The 24005-nt window shown below is 37.5% G+C and overlaps 1 pseudogene across 1 annotated transcript; it reads right to left on the bottom strand.

Annotated features, from left to right (window-relative positions):
• Window positions 1–3833: 3833 nt before the first annotated feature.
• On the bottom strand, window positions 3834–20647 carry LOC147475112 (putative 1-deoxy-D-xylulose-5-phosphate synthase, chloroplastic; annotated as a pseudogene). The gene is made up of 4 exons (XR_015209697.1): window positions 20427–20647; window positions 4564–4842; window positions 4146–4430; window positions 3834–3964 (listed from the first exon to the last, which is right to left on the bottom strand). The product of XR_015209697.1 is annotated as a putative 1-deoxy-D-xylulose-5-phosphate synthase, chloroplastic (transcript).
• Window positions 20648–24005: the final 3358 nt, after the last annotated feature.

The following is a 24005-nucleotide window of genomic DNA, read 5'->3' as shown; positions in this document are numbered from 1 at the left end:
TTTTTTAGTAATTAGTAATAGAGTTTAGAAAAAAGTGGAGTCTAGTGAGTGCTCCAATTGTCTGATTTTTCCATATTAGTCTCCTACTTTTTCATAATTAGTCAAAGAGTTTTACAAATATTGGAAACTCTGTGAATGCTCAAAAAATAGAGCTAAGAGGGTACAACTATAATATATATCTAAAGATTCTGCTTTGGGCTTGTAGGCCTTTTGTTTCCGGGCCTAACTTCTTATATAACTCAACTTATATAGGTTTCTAGCCCATGAACCTAATCTGATTTGTGCTTAAACTCTTACGTTTTGTCTTATTTTCCAACCAACATTGTTCCCTTTTGGGCCTTATTTATTTCTATTTACAAGACCAGCCCATGAGCCTAATCTTTCTAGGGTCTAGACCAACCTGACTTGGTTCTGACTAGTTTGGACCGGGTCCAGTTCGATCTGTAATGACAAGGCTAGATCTGGCCCATAATAACAGGTCCACTTATGTAACATTTTATGTACCCATTTCGTTTTAAGTCCTCTCCTTTAGCCCTTGGACTACTCGGGTGCGGATCTGACTCTTTATGACTTGGTGGTCTAATTTGACCCATAAGGACTGGTCCTAATTTTGGCCCATTAAAGTGGCTTTTAAGTAGGCCTAATTGTTTTTAGGCCCATTAATCTTCTTTTGGACACAGATCACTCGTTCTAAGTCCGTTTTTGACGTATGAATAACCATTACGAAGCTTTTTTCAAACCCTACGTATTGAACAATCTTGAAAGTGATTTTGAAGATTTAAGAATTCTGATATTAAATCTTTATAGCTTGCTAAGTTGGGTTTTGATTTATAAACTTGCGTTGATTATTTGTTTTATTACGTTCAAAGCATGCAATATGATAGAATGAATATTTCTTTTGGTTTATTAATATTATTGATGTCTATTAATTTCCACTATAAAGCTTATTGCATAGTGGACTTTTGATCATGTACATTATGAAAATACACACGTTATTCTGCTGCATGTTTAGTTTTCCCTATGATTATATATGTATGTTAATCAATGTCATTTAACGATTTGGTACTCACAAATTAGGCTGCATTGGTAGCTGCCACAGTGGCCCAATAGTAAGATATTGTGAATACTTCATCGTATTATTGTTAGTGACATTGTATAATGTTATTTATGATGATGATTAAGGATCCATTGGGATTATAATAAAGTTAAAATAATTGATATAAAGCTGATCATTTGGTAGTCACCACAGTGACCCAACATTGAGAAGTTGTAAATATCATTAACGTTATAGTTCTAATTAATTTAGGGTGATAATGTGTACTAAAGAGTTAGATATGGAATTGACTACCCACATGTAGCATACCTATCTAATTTTGACATACTTAATGATTTAGCCCTAAATGTAAGTTAACTTTTTGTATGTTGTGATACACACCCACAGGTGGTTTCATAATTATAATGTATGTTCATCATCATAATATTATGGAGTGAACACCTCGTGTGTTGTAATACTCACCCACAGGTGGTATTGCAATGACACTATTATGTTCATCATTAGATTTTAATCTAAATTATAGATATTTGTGTTAATAATCAAAGTTTTAATGTAGTGAGCATTATTTTGTTTATTAAAGTCCCAATTCATATACCATAAAGTGTTACTTGTCGAAACCTAAAGTGTCGAATATTCATATTACGTATAAGTTGGTGTTCACCATAGTAATTTCAACTTTGTCCATGAATATTGACTTAAAATATTCACTTTAGGTATAGTTTGGTATTCACCACAGTGAACCAACTATATTCTTGAATGTTATAATTGTGACAATAATTGTTGTTTGTTTATTCGATTGTTTTGAGTTACCCACAGGTAGACCAACCATATAAGGTTGAATAAACATTAAGGGGTAATATGCATTCTTTGGTTAAATAAGTATAGGATATCCACATATAGCTTGTTTGATTATCGAATGGGGACTTTATTATTATGCATCTTAAAGTTAGAGTTGAACGTAGCTAAATGACTATCATGTCTTCTTAGTTGTGGCATGAAGAATGTATAAATCTTCAGAGAAAAAGTTTATAGAAAGATTAGCATATGATGTGATTCATTCGAATCTAAATTTGCTAATCTCATATGTGTGTGTGGAGTGTATTATAGGAAACAAACCAACACACAAGAAATGAAAGCCACAATAAGTATCGACATTTATATACATTTTTCCACTTTGTATTTCGTTGTGAGATACACCTCACATAAAGATGACAATTCACATTAAGATTATCTTTCTATCTTACATAATAAATCTCTACCAGTGTGAGTCGTTAAAATTTACATTATTGAGATTGTAAGCAATTAGACAAACAAATGAAAACTGTCAAACCAAATTGAAGTGGTGAAAATTAAGATAAAAGTCAATGTCATAGACTAATAATTGTTGGAGTTTTAGAACAGCGTTAGCCGTATTTGTGATAAATACACAATACTTAGAACGCGCCGGCACCGCAATATAATGATATGGTTGAAAGGCATAATCATACTTTATAGGACGTGGTTAGGATTATGTTAAGTTAGTCTAATTACCCTAGTTGTTGAGCTAAGGATATTTAAAGTTATAAAGACTGTTGTGTATATATTAAACTTGCTTTCCAGTAAGATAGTTCCAGAGACTCTTTTGAGTAGTTATGGAATAAAAGGAACTTAACCTAGTTCAAGTTACCTGCCTTTTTGGGGATACCAACAGGGTTTGTGCTCATAAATTATCCACATAAAAATATATTGGATTTGAGAAAAGTTACTGGTAACATTATTGGTTATCTTGAAAAATCCAAAGGGTATATAGATTTGACTTACCTAACCAAAGTACGAGAACAGTAGAAACCGATAACGTTGGATTCTTTGACAATGGTGAAATCAGTGAGAGTGACATATCATGATATGTGTCTATTAAAGAAAAACTGGGACACAATCATGAAATGTAGAAAGTAAAGAAGTTTGAATACAAGTCCTGATACTTGTAGCCTCTACAATCACTACAACATAAAAAACATTTAAAATCACTCCATAAGTGATGTCAAAAATATACGACGTCACTTTTGCAAGTGATGTAACTGGTGGCGACGTGAAAAGTAAGGGTTTTCCACATCACTTTTTAAACGATGTCCACAAGTGATGTTACTTTACATCACTTTTTAATTGATGTCCACAAGTGATGTTATAACTTTGCATCACTTTTTAATCGATGTCCACAAGTGATGTTATAACGTTTAACATCACTTTTTAAATGAAATCAATAAGGCCGATTAACATCACTTAAGAAGTGACGTTTCATTCAGATTCCAAATTACTTGTAAAGTGATGTGAAATAACTCTATAAATCACTTTAAAAGTGATGTCCCATTTATCAAAATAATAATAAAAAAAAATTGTCAATATCATCCCAATATAATACCATTTTCCGTGTCATTTATCATCAAATAAAGATAAAACGATCTTAAAATCACATTCATCACACAAATATCATCTCCAATTACAAATATTACACTATATACAAAAATTGTAACGAGCCAACATATACCAACAAAATCTAATTTGCAGTACCGAAATAAGCAAAAGAGAACCACAGTCACCCAACCAAGAACCTATCACAACCTGGCTTGATGCAATCAATTTAATCCAAGAACCTATCGCAGACTAACAAATCACTCTGTTTTCTTTTTTCTGCAGTATGAAACATTGTACTAGAAAATCAATGCAAATTTTATAAAAGGAAAATAAACCCTAAACCCTAAACCCTAAAATAAACAGACGGAACATCCGCATAATAGAGTACCTGAATGACAAAGGAAGTTCTACAGAAGATCAGGTCCAACCCTGTGCCAAAAGTTGGTTGAGGTTGACTTACAATAAAAACGTTGTCGTCTATTTTTCTGCATCACTAGCGGAGTAATCTAAAACTTGTGTCTGCCCAGAAAAAAATATTTAAATAGTTGTTAATGATTTGGGCAGTAACACCAATAGCATGTAAGCTGCACCAGTGCTTCAGGAAGTGTAAGAGAGCACCTCTTCATTACCTATCAACATGCTCAAAGACGGCATCTAAAATCTTATACAAGTCCTTGAATACAAACAGGATAACCATTACCTTGATTTTGCCATCAAGCTGTCCATCAAGTACAATAAACTCCACAATGTGGGACACAAATCCTCCCACGGATCCTTCCTCTACTGTTATCAAGAAGGTGTGTTCTTTGCATAGCTCCCTCACAAGCTTGATATCAAGGGGCTTGCAAAATCTTGCATCTGCAATAGTTACATGAATGTCAAGGTTGGCAAGAAGAGATCGAGCCCTAAGGCAATTTTGAACCATCACCCCGTACCCAAGCAGAGCAACATCTTTACCCTCTACAAGAACCCTGCCTTTTCCAATCTGGCAACCAGTAGAACCAGTGTCATGAGCTATGCCAAAGATATATCAGCTGTAAGTTCACATGCTGACACGTCCACACAAACAAACGTGTGTTCTGGAAGTCCATACATGAAAGACATTGTACAGTAATTACCTCCAGGGGTATTCCATTGCATTAAAAGCTGTTCATCCCACCAACGACACCTCTTGGATAGCGGAAGCAAATGGGTCTATCATCTACATGGGCAGCAGTCACCACCATGTTTACAAGCTCAACCTCATCCGCTGGAGCCATGACAATCATGTTTGGCAAGCATGACATGAATGTGATATCAAATGCCCCACCAAGCATGGGACCATCAGATCAAACCAGTCCAGCACTTGAAATTGCAAACCGCACTGGTACCTTTTGCTGATCCACGTCATGGACAACCTAAGACCACAACAAAACGTTGAGGGAGGGAGATAGAGTGTTACTTCCAACAAGAAGATTTTAAAAATATAGAACGGAGGAAATCAAGAAGTAACCATGCATTTTATATATATTCTATGCAAGAAATACTTGTGTATCCATTTGGGATATTAAAGCAAGTATGTTAAAGCACTAGAATATGAGTGATAAGAGCCCAAAACTGTAGTTTTAACCCTTTAACAGTCATACTTTTGGACCAATTATGTGAGTAATAATTAAAAGTTAACACTGATTACGTGTTTTTATGCATTTCAGGCTTCAAAGTCCATTATGTGCAGAAATGTGCCACTTTAGTGAGATAAAGGAGAAAAGGTCGGTTACTAAGGAGTTCCGTGATTAAAGGCCAAGATTCAAGAAGATAAAGCCTTCCTAAAGCCCGGTCAAAAGCTGAAAAGTCGACACGGGCTGAAAACAAAGACACAAGTCGTGAGAACTTCCGAAAGCCCGTATCTTTTGGACTCAGACCTCAGAATTGGGCCTACCTTATGTCAAAACGACCAGCTCGGAAAGAGCTTTCCAATGGTCTAAGCCTTGACCCAATCAGAGGAGCAGAAGTGGACGAAAAGTCTGTGGAAACCAACTGCAGCTGAAGAGGCCTTTTTGGATTGAAAGAATTGGGTTTGGGCCCGATTCATGGCCCAAAACATGGCTCCAAGCCCATGCACGATTTTTGATCTGAAAGTATAAAACCAAAGTTTAGCTCTTTGTTAATGGTAGCTAGTTAGACCTAAAATAATATAGATAATTCTAGATCTGTTTTCATTAATTAAATTAAGCTTTAGTTCCATTTTAAATTCTTGTTTTAGATTAAGTCTTTGAATCATTGTTCTTGATTGATTAGATAAATAAAATAGTTGTTTTTCAAATTTGAATTGTGTTATTTCAATTTATAGATCTGATTTTAATTCTTGTTGATTATCATTCCGTAGTTTAAATAGATTAAACCATTGTTAGTTAATTTAGTTAAGTTAGAATTTTAATATGATGGGTAGTTATAATGAAATGGGAAATGATGGTTTGATGACTCAAGGCTAAAACCTCCATTAGAGGGGTTGATGAAGCCTTGATGAAAACTTAGTGGTATAGTGTAAAAACATTGTAGAATCTATTCCAATCTAGAAGGTCGTGATTAAGCCATGAGAATGGGTGGACGACCTCACATGCTAGTTAGTACTCGGTAGAAATGCCATGAACACTAGGGATTAGAACTCAAATTTCTTGCCGTAAGAACGTAAGAATCGAGATACAAGAATCTATGTTAGGCTATTAAGTTGGATTCGAGGTGGATTCAATTCCCCTCTAATCCTTTATCTAGATTCAAGCACAATCATATTTCCATAGCATTCGTAGTTAAATTCAAGTAATCAAATTCAGTAAGTATCGTAGTATATCACCTTCGTAAAGCTCTCATTGACTTAAGACCGACTAATTAGATTAGAAAACAATTACATGCTAGAGCACTAGGAGTGGAACGAATTCGTTACTCCACTCTATTTCGATAGACTTGAGAGTAGGAAACTTTGATAAATATAAGCATCTTAAGATAGTTTTAGTTTACTTACGTTTTGAGTTTCATCGTTCATTTCGTAGGTAGACTATTCATTTTAACTTTTATCAAATGGCGCCGCTGCCATCTTAGTTGCACTTTAGCATTGTTTTCATAGTAGAATTAGTCATTTTTAAGTCCCATTAAACCCACCCACCCTTGTTTGATTCATACTGTGGTTATTTACGTTGAAAAAATTCGGGAAAAATTACACGGAGCGCCGATCGGCTTATAAGGAGCGCTACCGCTCTATAGTTCGGACTTTGAGCGACCGCCCTCTTCCCCGAAGCCCGACCCACTCACTTACTAGACTTCGAGCGACCGCCGGCCCTCTTACCAAAGCACTCCACGCACGCTCGCGTCTTTGGACTAGGAGCGACGGCGCGCCTCTCCGAAAAGCACACTGCTCTAAGCAAAATTTTGCGGATTTCTACAGTTTGTTTGAACTTCAATTTTGTAAGTTTTTTTCAGTGTTCTAACTTGTTATTTACACTGAACACGTAAACAAGACGCTATTCATAAGTTTTAAGCAAGGACGCTTTCAGGTATTCCTTTCTTCCATACCTCGCATCTCCAGTTAGAGGTTCATACTAATATATCAAGATTGTTTGGGTTGTTTTCGTATTTAGACTTAGACTTGCATGAGATTAAGGTCTGGTCGGAGAAAAACACCGAACATAATTAACCGTCAACAAACAAACATATCGAGTATACCAATCATAACACCTCTAACTACTATTCCACCAACCATACCTGACATAATGGGTGAAGAAAGAGAGACTCCTCTCTCCGACTTCTACAAAGCTTTGAGCGATAGCCCTAAATCTTGCATCATTCTAGCAGACCTAGTGGGGATTTTTGAATCCCCCCAAACATATTTAATTTGTTACCCGTTTTCCATGGTTTAGGCCATGAAAAACCTTACCAACACATGTGTCGGATTGAACAAGTCCTTATAACATTCCATCATCCTACGGTTAGTGCGGAACAAATTAAGCTGAGGGTATTTCCCTTCACCTTAGCCGATAAGGTAGCGTCTTGGTTAACTGCCCAAGCGCCTAACTCTGTGGACTCGTGGGCTAAACTTGTTCAACTATTTATGGAACATTTTTACCCACCCCTAAAGACGGATGAAATGCTTTCCAAGATTCATTTCTTCCAATGTAACCCTCATGAATCATTTTTCGAGGCTTGGAATCGTTTCACCGACCGCTAATAGAGTGTCCACACCATAACCTAGCAAAAGACACGTTAGTTCGTGGCTTTTTTGCAAAGGACTTCAACATCACCATAAAGAAGTCCTTGACATAATGAATGGGGTAGTTTCCTAAGTAAAGGGAGCCTCGAGGCTTATAAATTTTTAGAAGAACAAACTAAACGCAATAACAATTGGGAGTGATGATATCCCCGCTTCTACTAGTTCTTCTTCAACAGGTTAAGGCACGGTATGTTTGAGATGAAACCCGACCCTTAACTTAAAAATTTAATCGAATCTCTAACTAAAAAGTAGAGGCTATTTCTATTCAACAAAAGCCTATTCCCTTCATGAATGTCAACTCCAACCCATGTAATTTCTGTTTGAGTCCCCGAAAGCACCCCGACTCTATTATTGTCCTCTATGCCTATGAACAACAACAATTAGAGCAAGATAATGTTTGCTCCATTAATAACTATCCTATTCCTAATGCCCCATGGAGACAACATCCCAACTTTAGTTGGCTAAACAATCAACAAGTTACAACTCTGTGGTTTAATAACCAAAATGTTAGGCAAACAAACAACTATAATCAAGCTCCACCTAGGCAAGGACAAGGACAAGGTCGGGAAATTATAATAATTATAACAACCAAGCTTAAAAACCACGACAAGGTGTAGCACAAGGTCAGAATAATTATAATAATTATAATACCAATAGAGGTATCGTTAGGTTAACAATAGTAACTATCAAAACCCACCCATAAATAATCAACGTGAGATAGTTCAGTCGCACCACCGTGACTACTACACCTACACAACCGGACCGTATCAACGCCTTTATACAGGTTACCCAACAACTTTTCCAATCAATGACTCAATCAAACCAACAGATATTACAATCCATAAATCAGGGCATACAACAGTTAGCCCAAGAGAAAGCCCAACCAAAAGGCGTGTTTCCAGGACAAGCGATACCAAACCCTAAAACAACAAACACAGCCTTTGAGGTAAACGGTAATACTAGTACAGAAACGACAATAGTAGGTGACCTAAATGCCATCACCACTCTCCGCTCTGGAAAAGTGGTTGATAACAAAGTAACTATGCCTATAGTTACCCCATCAGTCCTCCCTACACCGGATATCGAACTAGATACTGAAATAGAAACCAAGAACCTACCACCGTAGAGGTACCGTTAAACCACAACCTAAGAAACAGAAAGCCAAGGTTACACATCAAGTCGAGCCATACGCTAAAAATATAGAGTGAAACCACCATTCCTCAAAAAATTAGCCATGCTAACCGGGGATACCAACTTCGAGGAGATTAGGAACGTTTTCAAAAATCTAACGATAAACCTTCCTTTTCTCAAAGCTATTAAAAAGCTACCTAATCACGCTTAAGTTTCTTAAAGAGTTGTGCACTACTAGGCGAAGGCCAACATACCGAAAAGACGCTTTTTAACCGAACAATTCCCAACTTTATCCGAAAATAATGGAATTGTTAAGTACAAGGACCCCGGTCGCCCCATCTTGTAAAATGCACCTTAGGAGATTCCTACACACGACGACCGGTTTATTAGACACGGGGCGAAAGTGTTAACTTACTCCCGTATTACTTGTATAAACAAATAGGTCTACAGGAAATGCAACCTACAAAAATAACGTTGCAATTAGCTTAACGTGTCTATTAAGTATCCTAAGGGTGTAGTGGAAAACGCGTGCTTGTTAAGGTCAGGATTTCTACTATCCCGCTGGATTTTGTTATCCTCGATACGAAGTTGCTAATGACTCTGTACCAATCATCTTAGGGCTCCCCTTTTAGCAACCGCCAACGACTTATTAATTGCCGCGATGGTAAAGATGTCCTTATCTTTTGGCCATCTCACAGTTGAGGTAAATGTTTTTAAAATGATGAAACAGTTACCAGATTCATCTATAGATGGGGAGGTTAGCATGATCGAGAGCTTAGCTCAAGATTATTTTAACAACACGCTTCCCGAAAACAATATGTACAAATTCCTTTCTTTTTGAAAGTCAGATTTTGTAAATGACTCCTACTTAGAGGAAGTCAACACCATCCTTGAGTCCACACCAATTGTAGACACTTTGGTTGCTCCACATATTGAGTATGAAGACTTGCTACCTAAGCAAGTATTCATTATGCAAAATGAGGACCCCGACTTTTAAACATCTATTGATTTTCCTCCCACCCCGCTTAAACCCCTTCCCCGTGAGTTAAAATATATTCAACTCGATCCGGATGGTAGTCATCCGTAATTATATATCTTCTGTTATCTATTGATGAAGAGACACGCGTTTAATCCGGGTGATTAGGGAACATCGGTCTGTGATTGGTTGGTCCCTAGTTGACATTAAGGGAATTGACCCTAATGTTTGCACTCATCGTGATCCATTTGGAGGATAACGCCAAGACTTTCGCGAACCTCGCCGCTTGAACCCCGCCATGAAAGAGGTGGTGAGGGAAGAAGTCTTACGATTACTCGATGCGGGTATCATATACCCCATCTCTGATAGCGAATGGGTAAGCCCCATTCATGTAGTTCCTAAGAAATCAGGAGTTACCATGGTTCGTAACGGAAAGGGTGACTATGTTGTCACACAAGGTCCTATGAAATGGAGGATCCGTATTGATTCTGACGCGTTTAAATGCTATGACACGAAAGGATCACTTTCCTTTACCTTTTATAGATCAAATGCTCGAACGCCTAGCTGGTCATGCTTTTTATTGTTTTCTGGATGGCTACTCAGGCTATTTTCAGATTATTATTGATCTTGATGACCAAGAAAAGACTACCTTCACATGTCCCTTTGGAACGTATGCCTATAAACGAATGCCTTTTGGCCTTTGTAATGCTCATGGAACCTTCCAGCGGTGTATGCTTCATATATTTAGTGACATGGTAGAGCGCTTTATGGAATTTTTCATGGATGATTTTTCTATCTATGGAGACTCCTTCACAGACTGTTTGTCTAACCTGTCTAAGGTTTTGACAAGGTGTGAAGAAAAGAGCCTCATTTTAAAGTGGGAAAAGTGTCATTTCATGGTGAAAAAGGGCATAGTACTAGGTCACATTGTATCTAGTGATGGCATCGAAGTGGATAAGGCCAAACTAGATAAGATAGCGACTTTACCTAAACCACGGACTGTCCGCGGATATTAGAGCCTTTCTAGGCCATGGGGTTTTATAGGCGATTTATTAAAGACTTCTCGAAAAATAGCTAGGCCTTTAACTAATCTGCTTTTTGAAAGATGCAATCTTTGATTTTAATTTTAACGTAAGCAGGCTTTTGAAACTTTAAAAGCCGCCCTAACCTCTGCACCAATTATATGACCTCCCGATTGGTCTAAACCTTCGAACTCATGTGTGATGCTAGTGATTATGCAGGTTGGTGCGTCTTTGGGACAAAACTAGATAATAAGTCCACTGTCATTTATTATGCTAGTAAAACATTAAACGATGCTCAATCTAAATTATTCAACTACAAAAAAGAATTCTTAGCCGCCATTTATGCTTTAGATAAGTTTCGTCCTTATTTGGTTGGTTCTAAAACTTTAGTTTACACGGACCATGCAGCCTTTAAGTACCTTCTTTGCAGAGAAGGATGCTAAGCGAGATTAATCCGATGGATCCTTCTCCCGCAAGAGTTCACATTATAAATAAAGGACAAAAGAGGGTCAAAAACGAAGTTGCCGACCACTTATCTAGACTCACAAACGACGATCGATCGATTTCGAGTCCATACGGACTCTTTTCCCCGATGAGCATCCAGATGCCATTTTTTAGCACCATGGTATGCCGACATTGTAAATTATCTAGCGGCTGATGTTATGCCTTATAATTGGTCAAGAAATGAACGAAAGAAGTTTTTGGCCGAGTTAAGTTATACTCTTTGGGATGAGCCCTACCTTTTTAAGTATCAGCGGATCGATTATTCGCCGTTGTATTCCCGATTGGGAATACAATGAAGTTCTATCGTTCTGCCATGACAAAGAGTGTGGTGGCCATTTTAGTGGGATGAAAACAGCCGCTAAAGTTCTTCAATGTGGATTTTATTGGCCTACCTTTTTAAGGATGCCCAAGTGCATTGCAAGAGGCGTGTATTCGTTGCCAACAACTTGGGCTTAATCACTTAAAACGTAATATGATGCCATTAAATCCAATCTTGATCGTAGAAATTTTCGACGTTTGGGGCATTGATTTCATGGGTCCTTTCCCGGTTTCCCACGGTTTCATTTATATTCTAGTTGCCGTGGACTACGGTCTAAATGGATAGAGGCCCTAGCTTGCAGAAGCAATGACCATAAGACCGTTGTATTTTTATTAAAGAATATATTTTCTGTCGGTTTGGCATTCCTAAAGCCATCATTAGTGATGGTGGAACACATTTTGCAACAGAGTTGTTGCATCTCTAGTGAAAAAAGTATGGAGTTACACACAAAGTAGCAACTCCTTATCATCCACAAACTAGCGGACAAGTAGAAGTTTCTAATAGGGAAATCAAAAAGATTTTAGAAACAACTATAAACCCTGATAGGAAAGACTGGTCAAAGCGTCTATCGGATGCCTTATGGGCGTATAGAACTGCTTTCAAAACTCCTATAGGTATGTCTCCCTTTAGACTTGTATTTGGGAAACCATGTCATTTGCCCGTTGAATTAGAGCACCGTGCTCTGTGGGCTATAAAAAGCCTTAACTTCAATATTGATGAGGCAGGTGTCAAACGCAAGTTGCAATTGAATGAGCTTGAAGAAATCCGTAGCGATTCGTACGATCTCGCGAAGGATTATAAAGCTAACATGAAACGTGTTCATGATAAGCATATCTTTGCGAAAGAGTTTGTGGTCGGTCAAAAGGTTTTGTTTTACAACTCCCGCCTACATGTTTTCCTGTGCAAACTAAAACCCGTTGGTCCGGCCCTTTTCTAGTTATGAAGTCACCCCTTACGGGCAATCACCTTGGTAAATCCAAATGACAACAAGTACCTTCCAAGTTAATGGTCAACGGTTAAAACATTTTCACGAACTTCTCGTCCCCCACGATGTAGGAAGTCCTTTTACAGACCCGTGTTTATGAGGATCGACCTTGTCATTTGGTGTACTTACTTTCATTTCCATATACCGATAAGTACACCATTCAGGTAACGGGCCCTCCCTATGGAGTGTGTGGCTGTAAGTACCGGATCCTAAGTCCACAGGTTTACATAATTCACGTTTTCCACTTTTGCATGTTTTCTCGGTTTTGAGTCATGTTCCTCTGGAGTGAATTATGTATTTATTGTTTTTCGTGTTTCTTATAATAAACATATAAAAATAAAATTAAAATTCTTTAAATCATAGAAATAGCAATCCAACAAGTCTTGGGAATCTGACTTTAAACGACCCACGTTGTAAACAAATTTTGTGTTTAAAAATTTGTTTGGGGGTGGGCAGTCGATCTTTCCATCGGGATTGCTCGAACTTTCCATTGGTTTTGTTTAGGCCCATTAGTTCAATTGGGTTGACGTAATCTAAACTTAGATTTCCTTCGTTCGCATAACTTACGTCACACACGCACTTCGAGGCGTTCTTCCACCCTCTTATACGTCACCCATGGTTGGAATTGAGTGTTTTATGGATCATTGGATTGGAAATTCTCTACTGATCATTTCCATAACTCATTCGGCAAAATCGGGCCAGTAACAAAGCGGCAAATTGAGTTTGAAATTGCGCGAAAAATTGGAAAATTTCGAAATTCAAACTGGGCTTGGGCCCAAACCGCACGCACGTTGCGCGTCTCCTTCCTTCCCAACCCACACGCATAGTGTTTCCACTTCAATCCCAAACCGCCGGTTACAAGTTTTGGAAACCAAAATAATAAAAAAAAAAAAAAAATAAATATATAGAGAGGGAAGAAAACCTAACTACACCTACAACAAGGAAATCAAATCCACCTTAAATCTTCTCTAAACAATCATCACCACCAACCCAACGAAAAAACACCCACCAATTACAGTTTCCACCACCACCACCAACGCCACCAACGCCGTTTTAGTAGTTTTCTTCAAAACTTCCTCCCCCCAGTCTACAAACCGTTAGTAGTCTAAGAAATTTCAATGGCGCTTACGACGTAGAATTTTGCCGAAAACGCGTTTGCTTTCCGACGATTTCAAGGCCATTTTATGACGCGGAGATGTTCAAGAGACATTGGAACGGACTGTGGTACTCAACTGAGGAGTTCTATCACTATGATTTGGTAGAACAGTTTTATAAAAAGCGAGAATTGGAAGGGGATAGGATTTTCATAAAGTTAGGAGGAACGCGGAGAGAAGTAACGCGACAGTTGTTAGCTGAACTATTAGGAATTACGCTTGAAAGCAACCTAGTAACGACAATTCAAGAACCCCAGTATACTGGAGTTCCTGCTTTGATGAAGGATACTGTCGTGGAGGGTGAATACAATCCGACATCCCATTGCGTCTGCCAGACCACCCTGAGAACCAATCAACCGGTCAGAGTAGCTCGATGGATTGGTAGGAACGCCCCCGGGAAAGAAAGACAAAGTCAGTGATATCGGCCGCGCAATGTCCGCGTTCTCGGATTTTGCAAACAAAGAAGTATAATTTCTGCATCCTTGATTTAATGTTTAATGTGATTCGAGGAGTGGGGAAGAGTTTAGCTTCTTCCCCGTATTGATCACTAAGATCATGCTCTCCTTTAGAGCTGTCGCAAGATCTGCTCCTATTAAGATCAAATTGCATTCTAATGCAAGTATCTATACGGATTGCATCCAAGAGACTTGGCCGTTGTCTGAAGAAAAAATGGATGAGTCGGAGGATGAAAGGGAAGATATGACATGGATGGATGAAGATACATTAGAGAAGTGTAATTCTAATGTAGAACGCATGCAAGTGTTGCAAACTGCCTTGCGGTGCGTTTATGGTATTTGTGGTGATATCCGAAATAGACAGATAGTAGTTCAAAAGAAGCAAGGGAACCTTCAGAGGAGATTTGAAATGCTCGAAGGGGTTCTGGACGATATCTTGTATAACATAGAGACTATCCACCAGGAACAACAAACCCAGTATGCAGTACTCGGTACTGAGATGGAAGCCCAACGCTTGTTCCGAATAGAGATGCTACGACGCATGCCACCCGTAGAGGACTCTGTTTCAGCCGAGTCCCGACAGCATGATGCGCCGTCGCCAAAAGCGACGAGGGTTCAAGCCAATCTCCATCTCAGGGTCCATCATCATCACAAAACTAGGTGTTCACCCCAGTTGGAGTTCGCTGTTATTTCATAATTTCGTTTTATTAGAAGGATTTTAATTCAGTAGTTAAATTTAAATAGTAATGTGTTTATTTAATGTTGTTTGGATTTATATTTTATTTTATTTTTAATATAATGGGTTATTTTCAAGTACTGCTTGTTTTATCATTTATCCCACCTTCCCGACTTGGTTGGGGGTGGAAATATTTAGACCGAGCATAAGTCGTTATATGATCATATATATGTTACGTTGTCTTGGAGGAAAGGTTGATAATTTGGCCGATATCGGCATATCTATGACTTGTGTGGTGGTAGCAGGAAATCTAGGAGAGTTTAGAAGTTACTATTCTAAATCCAGTATGAAAGATACCAGGATTTTTAGGAAATCATGAAAATGGCTTGTTTCCATTTTCGGTTTTGGGAATTTTCCTATTTCCGGAAATTGCCTTCAAACAAATAGGGAACTTCCCGATTCGTTTTGGAAGCTCATAACCTATTTAAACTCCATTCTTTCTACACTAACAAACCACAATACATTCCACCATCATCCCGCACCATCCACTCCAAGTTTTACTTTCTTTTTCATCTAAACTCCGGTTTTGGTAATTTTACGGCGGCTGCTTTGTCGAGCGCTGCGCTTTTTTTTTTTGAAGAATTTTGTTAGAGCGAAGCCGACCGCCGACCGAGCTCTTGGACTAGAAGCGACCAGCCCTCGCTCTTGGACCCATACCAAGCGACCATAACCAGCCCTCATACCAAAATCGTGATTTACACATTAATCGCATTTACACAAAGCCAGCGACCGACCCTACCGGCAGCGCGGTTTCGCGGAACGCGGAAATTTCCAATTTTCAGACGGTCATTCCAGGATTTTTGTGGAACTGTTCAAAGAGTTATTGTGATGACATCTCCTATAGTCATACCGAACAGTCTTTCAAAGATGTGTTGGGCAACGAGACCTATGGACACCGGTTTCCAACGGGGATCCCCGATTAGGATGGCGCCATCATCGGTAAGTGATGACGAGTCATATTCACCACAACTTACTGCTTATTTCTATGACCACGTTAAATTTTATTGTAATAAGGATGGAGATCAAGAATTCTTCGTTGTAGTCGATGACACGACACATGAATTCAATAAAAATTTGGTCGCCTTAGTTTTAGGAATACCAATACCTGATCCTGTTCACACATGGGCATATATGACTGATAATGCATATCTTTATGATTATACATATTTCCATGATTATTATGGGGGAGGGGTATTTCGAGTAATGGACCAGGGGTGATATAGCATTGCCCTTGGTAGCCTTTCCTTAAACGTAGGCACCACTATGTTATTCATCCTGATGAATATTTTGGGGGAATGGCAGTTCATTTCTGCAAAACAGTACTGCTGGTGACATTTTCCTCGCTTTAGAATGAGGGGGACGCCGCCATTATGACATTCCCCGAAGTTTTGGTCACTAGTCTTAAGAGAGCCCAAACCATGAGGCGTAAGTATCTTCTTATGCCTGTGTTGGTAAGCCGCATCATCGCGTAGTTGTTTACGTCAGACGTGGCAATTCCACAGATTGAAAAGGGTTGAAGTCATGAGACCCACCATAGGTGGTGGTTCGCTCATTGCGAATAATGACTTGGTTGGGATGGCAGGTGCAGCCTCATTTGGTCGCCCCGTACATCCCATCAGACATAATAACACTTAACAGGTTAGCATTAGTAGATGATAAATGGCGGCAAGCTTGGCAAGTTATAATGGACTTGGCAGATGCGAAGGAACCTCATATCTTTAATGAGGAGGAGGATGCTTAAAGCGGGAGATAAGGTAAGTTTTTAGTTTTTTAGTGTCTGCTTATGTCCCAAGCAATTTCATTTTTGTTAACCCCATAATGGGTGGAACTCGTATAGAGTTGCGTCAGTTTATTTCCTATAGTAGTACGTTCTAACTTTGTTTTGTAGATGTTCCTGAATTTCACATGTTTCAATGGTATTTTTCCTACCCTCTTTATTTACAATACTTTGAGGACAAAGCATGATTCTTGTTTGGGGGCATAGAAACACATATAATTGAGGCATCTGTTAGGATATAAATATGTATAATATGCATTTGTTTTCTAGTTAAAAAATTTTAAAAAAAAATCAAAAATATAAATAAATAAGTTATGCTATAAACTTAGGAATATTGGTATTGTTTTCTTTCTCCATGCTCTTAACAATCTAGAAGTCTCACGTAGCTTTTGCATCAGAATAATTGTTAGAAACTTAGGTTAATATATAGGTAATAATATTTGCGTCTATCTATAAATATATTACATGAGTATCTATGATTGTTAGCAGTAAGTTTATGAAATCTAGGCTAGAGTACTTATTCTACAAATCCTGTGAGAATATAGCCTAAAGCCTTATATGAGCGAAACATTTGAGAAATGACACAAGGGAGAAGTAAAATCCGGATAGAGATATCACACGTCCACTTGCTTGATCACTATGCCATATCCTAAGTAAGAATTTAGGCCCTTTTTGGATCGATATAGCCAGAAATTCAAACCTATGAATTATTTTTTCCGCTAGTAAGCCCCTCACGAGCCTTTCTTTAGCCTTCCATAAACCACAATTCCTTTACCCTGTTACAAAAACAAAAACAAAATAAAAAAAAATAAATCAACCTACCCAATTTAGAATAAGTCTGAGAATAGAATGAGTGAAGAAAGAAGAAGAGAAAAACTTGTGTAAACAAAAATTAGTTAGTTGCTTCAGAAAATGAAAAGAAGTTTCCATCCAAGGAAAAGAAAAAAAATAATATAGAAATAAATAAAAACTCCAATAAAAGGGAGTCAAAAGCCAAAGGAAAAGAAAAATATGGCTAAGGATGGAAACAAAGTATAGAAGCAAAAGAAAATAACAAGGTTTTCTCTAAGTTACATAATATGAAGACTCTATTATCTCAGACTTGTCCTTTTGAATATCCATTTCCTTCCTTCTTAAACCATCTCCTAATCCCATGAACACCTAATAAAGACCTCTAGCTCAATTAGGAATAGGTTAGTGTGATAGTAAGTGGCAGATGTGTTTGATCGACCCGGCTTCCTTGTTGTCATTGAGATTGTAAGGTAAAGTGTGCCCATCGCATTAATTTGGAGCAGGGAAACTTGAGTGGAAAAATCAGAGTGGTTTTTGTCTTGACATTTATGTGAGGACCTACTTAAGGACGCTATTCCGAGTTTTCAGAAACGAACCTGCTAGGCATTTCATAGTATTACTCATAGTATATATATTTGTATCATAGATGATTGATTATTATGCATATATTAGTTTAGGTTTTTGACTTGGTTATTCTTATTCAATTGCTAGTGAGATGTATAGATAGTTGGGACATGAATGAGGAAAACAATAGTTTTATTTCTTAGTCGTTGTAGTATAGTTGAAGTTTGTGAGTACCTTCACTGGAAAACTCTCACGAGGCTATAACTCGTCCACTAGGGAATTCATAGTGGTTTAAGGCCTTGTTGCATATGGTCAATGCAATCACACTCAGCGAAACGAGAGTAGATAGAACTCCATTTTTGGTCACTTATTCTAATTTCTCATCTTTGCTTGAGGACAAGCAAAATGCTGTTTGGGGGTGGTTTGATAAGAGCCCAAAACTGTAGTTTTAACCCTTTAACAGTCATACTTTTGGACCAATTATGTGAGTAATAATTAAGAGTTAACACTGATTACGTGTTTTTATGCATTTCAGGCTTCAAAGTCCATTATGTGCAGAAATGTGCCACTTTAGTGAGATAAAGGAGAAAAGGTCGGTTACTAAGGAGTTCCGTGATTAAAGGCCAAGATTCAAGAAGATAAAGCCTTCCTAAAGACCGGTCAAAAGCTGAAAAGTCGACACGGGCTGAAACAACACACAAGTCAGCAGAACTTCCGAAAGCCATATCTTTAGACTCAAACCTCGGAATTGGGCCTACCTTATGTCAAAACGACCGGCTCAGAAAGAGCTTTCCAATGGTCTAAGCCTTGACCCAATCAGAGGAGCAGAAGTGGACGAAAAGTCTGTGGAAACCAACTGCAGCTGAAGAGGCCTTTTTAGACTGAAAGAATTGGGTTTTGGGCCTGATTCTCTGGCCCAAAACATGGCTCCAAGCCCATGCACGATTTTTGGATCTGAAAGTATAAAAACCAAAGTTTAGCTCTTTGTTAATGGTAGCTAGTTAGACCTAAAATAATATAGATAATTCTAGATCTGTTTTCATTAATTAAATTAAGCTTTAGTTCCATTTTAAATTCTTGTTTTAGATTAAGTCTTTGAATCATTGTTCTTGATTGATTAGATAAATAAAATAGTTGTTTTCGCAATTTCGAATTGTGTTATTTCAATTTATAGATCTGATTTTAATTCTTGTTGATTATCATTCCGTAGTTTAAATAGATTAAACCATTGTTAGTTAATTTAGTTAAGTTAGAATTTTAATATGATGGGTAGTTATAATGAAATGGGAAATGATGGTTTGATGACTCAAGGCTAAAACCTCCATTAGAGGGGTTGATGAAGCCTTGATGAAAACTTAGTGGTATAGTGTAGAAACATTGTAGAATCTATTCCAATCTAGAAGGTCGTGATTCGCCATGAGAATGGGTGGACGACCTCACATGCTAGTTAGTACTCAGTAGAAATGCCATGAACACTAGGGATTAGAACTCGAATTTCTTGCCGTAAGAACATAAGAATCGAGATACAAGAATCTATGTTAGGCTATTAAGTTGGATTCGAGGTGGATTCAATTCCCCTCTAATCCTTTATCTAGATTCAAGCACAATCATATTTCCATAGCATTTGTAGTTAAATTCAAGTAATCAAATTCAGTAAGTATCGTAGTATATCACCTTCGTAAAGCTCTCATTGACTTAAGACCGACTAATTAGATTAGAAAACAATTACATGCTAGAGCACTAGGAGTGGAACGAATTCGTTACTCCACTCTATTTCGATAGACTTGAGAGTAGGAAACTTTGATAAATATAAGCATCTTAAGATAGTTTTAGTTTACTTACGTTTTGAGTTTCATCGTTCATTTCATAGGTAGACTATTCATTTTAACTTTTATCAATGAGGCATCATGATATTGATGTAGTGGATCCAATATGTGAAACTATCCAATATTTGTGCATGGAATTGTTCGATCAGTATGGTACAGATTCTACTTGCATATAAAAAGGAAAGTGGAATTTGGCTGTTTTTTGTTGGCATAGAAATATCACATTATTACTTTTAGAATATTTGATTTATTTCACGATAGAAGTTACTTTATCCCTAATCATGACTTCTTTATCCCTCACCATAAGTATTTAATGAGAAAAAAATTTCATAGAGAAGGCAAAGTTATATTTTCTTGTCTACAAGCTCGAAAAAATTCCTGCTGTTCCAAGTAGATTAAGTAGAACCAGTAGTTTAGCATAGATATAACATTGCAGATGTCATCGGAAGTCTCTAATTAATCAAACACATGCTCAAGTTTAGAATAATAAGAAGGATAACCTGATCATAAGCTCTCTGTAGAAATGTGGATGGAACAACACGTAACGGCTTGATCCCCCACAAGACAAACCAAAGAACAAAAGTCATTGCATGTTGCTCACCATCCCCACATCAAAACCTATCCGGGAAGCTTGCATGAAATAATTGAAGTGATGGATCCATTTCCATGCCCCATGAACAACCACAAGTTCTTTGTCCCTCTTGCACAACAGAAATGGCATGAGATTGAACCTGAGCCCAATCTAGTAAATTCGTGATGAAAACCACTCCAATATGCTCTAAGGAAAACTGAGAAGAGTACCTTAGCAGCCTCTCTAAACTTTCGAAAAGGATTTCTTTGGATTGGAGCTTGCTAAGAAAGTAGTAGATAAAGCAATCGATTGTTATCTTGGAGCCCTCTTCTAGCTTTGGGTGTAAAGAGTGTCGGCTATCATTTAAGATCACTACCATATTGAAATCCAAGTATTCAGCATTGCTCGTTGCCTCATTCCTTTCTTAAAGAACCACTCCATATAAGTCGCATTAACCGTTCCATCAAGACAGCGTTCACGAAGCTCGTCAAAGAGCTCATTCGCTCTCTTTAAATTACCCAACTCAAGGAACCCAGAAATGAGATTATTATAAACAAGGGAGTCAGTTCCATGACCCTTATTGAGCATTTCTCTAAAAAGGTTCATAGCATCAGAAATCCTATCTGCCTCAACAAGCCCTTTTGTCAAATGGCGATAAGTAGCAGACGGAGGACCAAAGGGGGCATTAGCAAGAATATGAGCATAGACATCGAGAACAGCATCGACTCGACCAGCATCACAATGGGTATTAATTAGAACATTATAAGAAACAATATTAGGAACTATATTGGACTGATTAAAGAAAAATTGGAATAGACTAATTACCTCTTTATACCAAGTAGCGCGATACATTGAAGCCATGATAGCATTACAAGTGAATACTGAGGGATTATTGTTGAAAAAACAGCATGTCTAGCACATATTTTGCGGGGGTTTCAGAGATTCTGCAAGGAATTCCATTGGATCCATACACAAAAAGATACTCACCACTTTTGACGAGTTTGAGGTCGATTTGTTGTGTTCTACCTCGGCGTGCAACAACAGTATTTCTGCAATTTCAGGACCTTCCATTTTCATTGTAACATCCGGACAAGGGACAATGCAAATGGAATCATCCAAAGAACGAATAATTAAAAAGGGCAGTGTTATCTTTGTTTCACGACACCCGGATAACCATAGCTTGTATATCGACCTACTGTTGTATAGAGAAATGGTATAAATAGCAAGTTCTTGTGAAATGAGAAGCACCATTATAGTTTTGTATCTTATAAAGTCGGTGTTGTTTCTTACTCTCAGATATCGCCTCTTATGTATCACCTTGTAAAAGTACCAATCACATATACTACTAGAAAAACATTTTACCCAAAATACCATACTACTAAGAATAAAGATTACATCGAAAAGAGTTTCATACTTGTCTTGTAGTAATATCTTCTCTTCATTTGATCTTCTCTCAACTTCTCAAGTTATCTAGTGGTAACAAATAGTAGGCAAAAGGGAATTCACAGCATGTCACCAGCACGTATTAAAGACTGGACTCTATTGTGAAGACTAAGGCGAGGACCGATGAGTAAAGAAGTGGATCGGGTAAACGAGGGCATTTGGATCTGGGCATGGGCTTGGGGTAGATGGGTCACGGCGAAGAGCGTGGAGTGGGGGTTCGATACGGTTACGACGCTCTATTGCGGCTTCTTCGGCGGAAGAGTATGCAAATGAATGCGTAAAAGTGGCAGTGATGGAGGCTAGGGTGGTATTTTGTGTGGGTTTGGAGAGAGGTGATGATCTTGAAGTAGGGATTGGAGGCGGTAAACAGTCATGGTGATTTGCAAAACAAAGCGGGGTTGGGTTTGGGAGGCGAGAGTGAAGAGTAGTGGTTTAGGGCTTTAGAAGGGGTTTTTCCTCCTTTGTTGAACTTGAACTAGTACAACAACAATTTCGTCAAATACCAGAATTTAGGATTTTTCGGTTAACATTTCTTGAAATTTCAGAAATTCCAAGAAAAAATTCCTAAATGTTTTTTTTTCACTACAACACATACACATATATATATTATAAAATTAAAGGGATACACTGAAAGTCTGTGCAACATTTTGGTAGAGTACTCATGTCAGACAAGTTATAAGCCCATTTAGCTAGATCATGAGCCTCACCATTAAAACATCAAATTCGCGGTTTTTATTTCTAATTTTCGTTTAAGGCTAGTAGAGCAAATGGCTGGTTAATTTCTATTTAAACTAATTTTTCGATGGTCTTTAGATTCTAACTAGGGAAACCAAAATATATTCAGTAGAAAAAATTGCAGTCTTTTATTTTTTATTTCTCATTTAAGAGCGGCTAGTCTAGCAAACCAATCACGCGCCTGTTTCATTTCTATTTAACCTATTTTTTTTTTAGATGATTTTTTCTAACTAATTAACTTAATAATTAATAGGTATATCAATAATAACACTTCTGGAAATCACATCACAAGTGATTTCGAAAACTTGGCAAAGTCACTCTTAAAGTGATGTTGAATACATAGATATTACATTACTTTATAAGTGACACGATGAGTGACGTAAAAAGGTGTTATTATATCACTATCACAACATCACTTATTAAAATGATGTTGTACAACTCTACTACATCAGCCTTCCAAATAAGTGATGTTAAAAAAAGATTGTAATAATTATTACATCACATGCTGAGAAAAGTGATGTCATAGTTTTCATATGACATCACTTCGCTGAAAGTGATCTAAAATTAGTGATGTCATATGTCATATTTGTTGTAGTGAATAGTTGTTGTTTCCTTATGATATTGATTTATTCAATATGAATGAACAATGATTGTATGATCAAACACTCCATAATGGGATTCTCATTAATGAAGCGTTCGTAGAAAAACCACAAGTAATGGTATTTGGAAAATCATATATAACATAGAAATATACAATTCCGATTGACTTTGTGGAATATCTACAAGAATCTGATTATGATTTAAGGTCTATGAAGACTCGATTTCATTTCTATAAGCCAAGATAATTATTGATTCTACTAATTATATTGACACCATAAAAAGTTAAAATCAATGGAACATAATGAAGTTAAAGATATTGTCACATTGCCCAAAGGATAAAAGAAAGTCAGCTTTAAATGTGTCTTGAAGATAGAGCGTGACTATAAATACAATAATAAAAGACATAGCCAGACTTGTTCCAAAGATTCCACCGTCAAAGGTGTTAGCAATATAATGTGATACACTATTTTGTGTCCCAAAGTAGGTATCACTTAGAATCATTATAGCTTTAGTGACTCATTACGATTTAGAGCTTCACTAAATGAATGTCAAAATCGCTTTTCTATATGTAACTTCATGATGAAAAGAACACATAGTTTGCAAACTTAAGAGTCATATTATGGACTTAAATGAACTTTCCAATGATGATATTTTAAGTTGAACAATATCATTAGTCTTTTCAGCTTTAACGAAAGCACTATTGATTAGTGTGTATACCTGAAGGCCAGTG

This window comes from Coptis chinensis, chromosome 9 (assembly GCF_015680905.1).
Source record: "Coptis chinensis isolate HL-2020 chromosome 9, ASM1568090v1, whole genome shotgun sequence".
Lineage (NCBI taxonomy): Eukaryota > Viridiplantae > Streptophyta > Magnoliopsida > Ranunculales > Ranunculaceae > Coptis > Coptis chinensis.
Note: the sequence above shows the minus strand (reverse complement) of the source record. Positions and strands in the feature narration are given on the sequence as shown.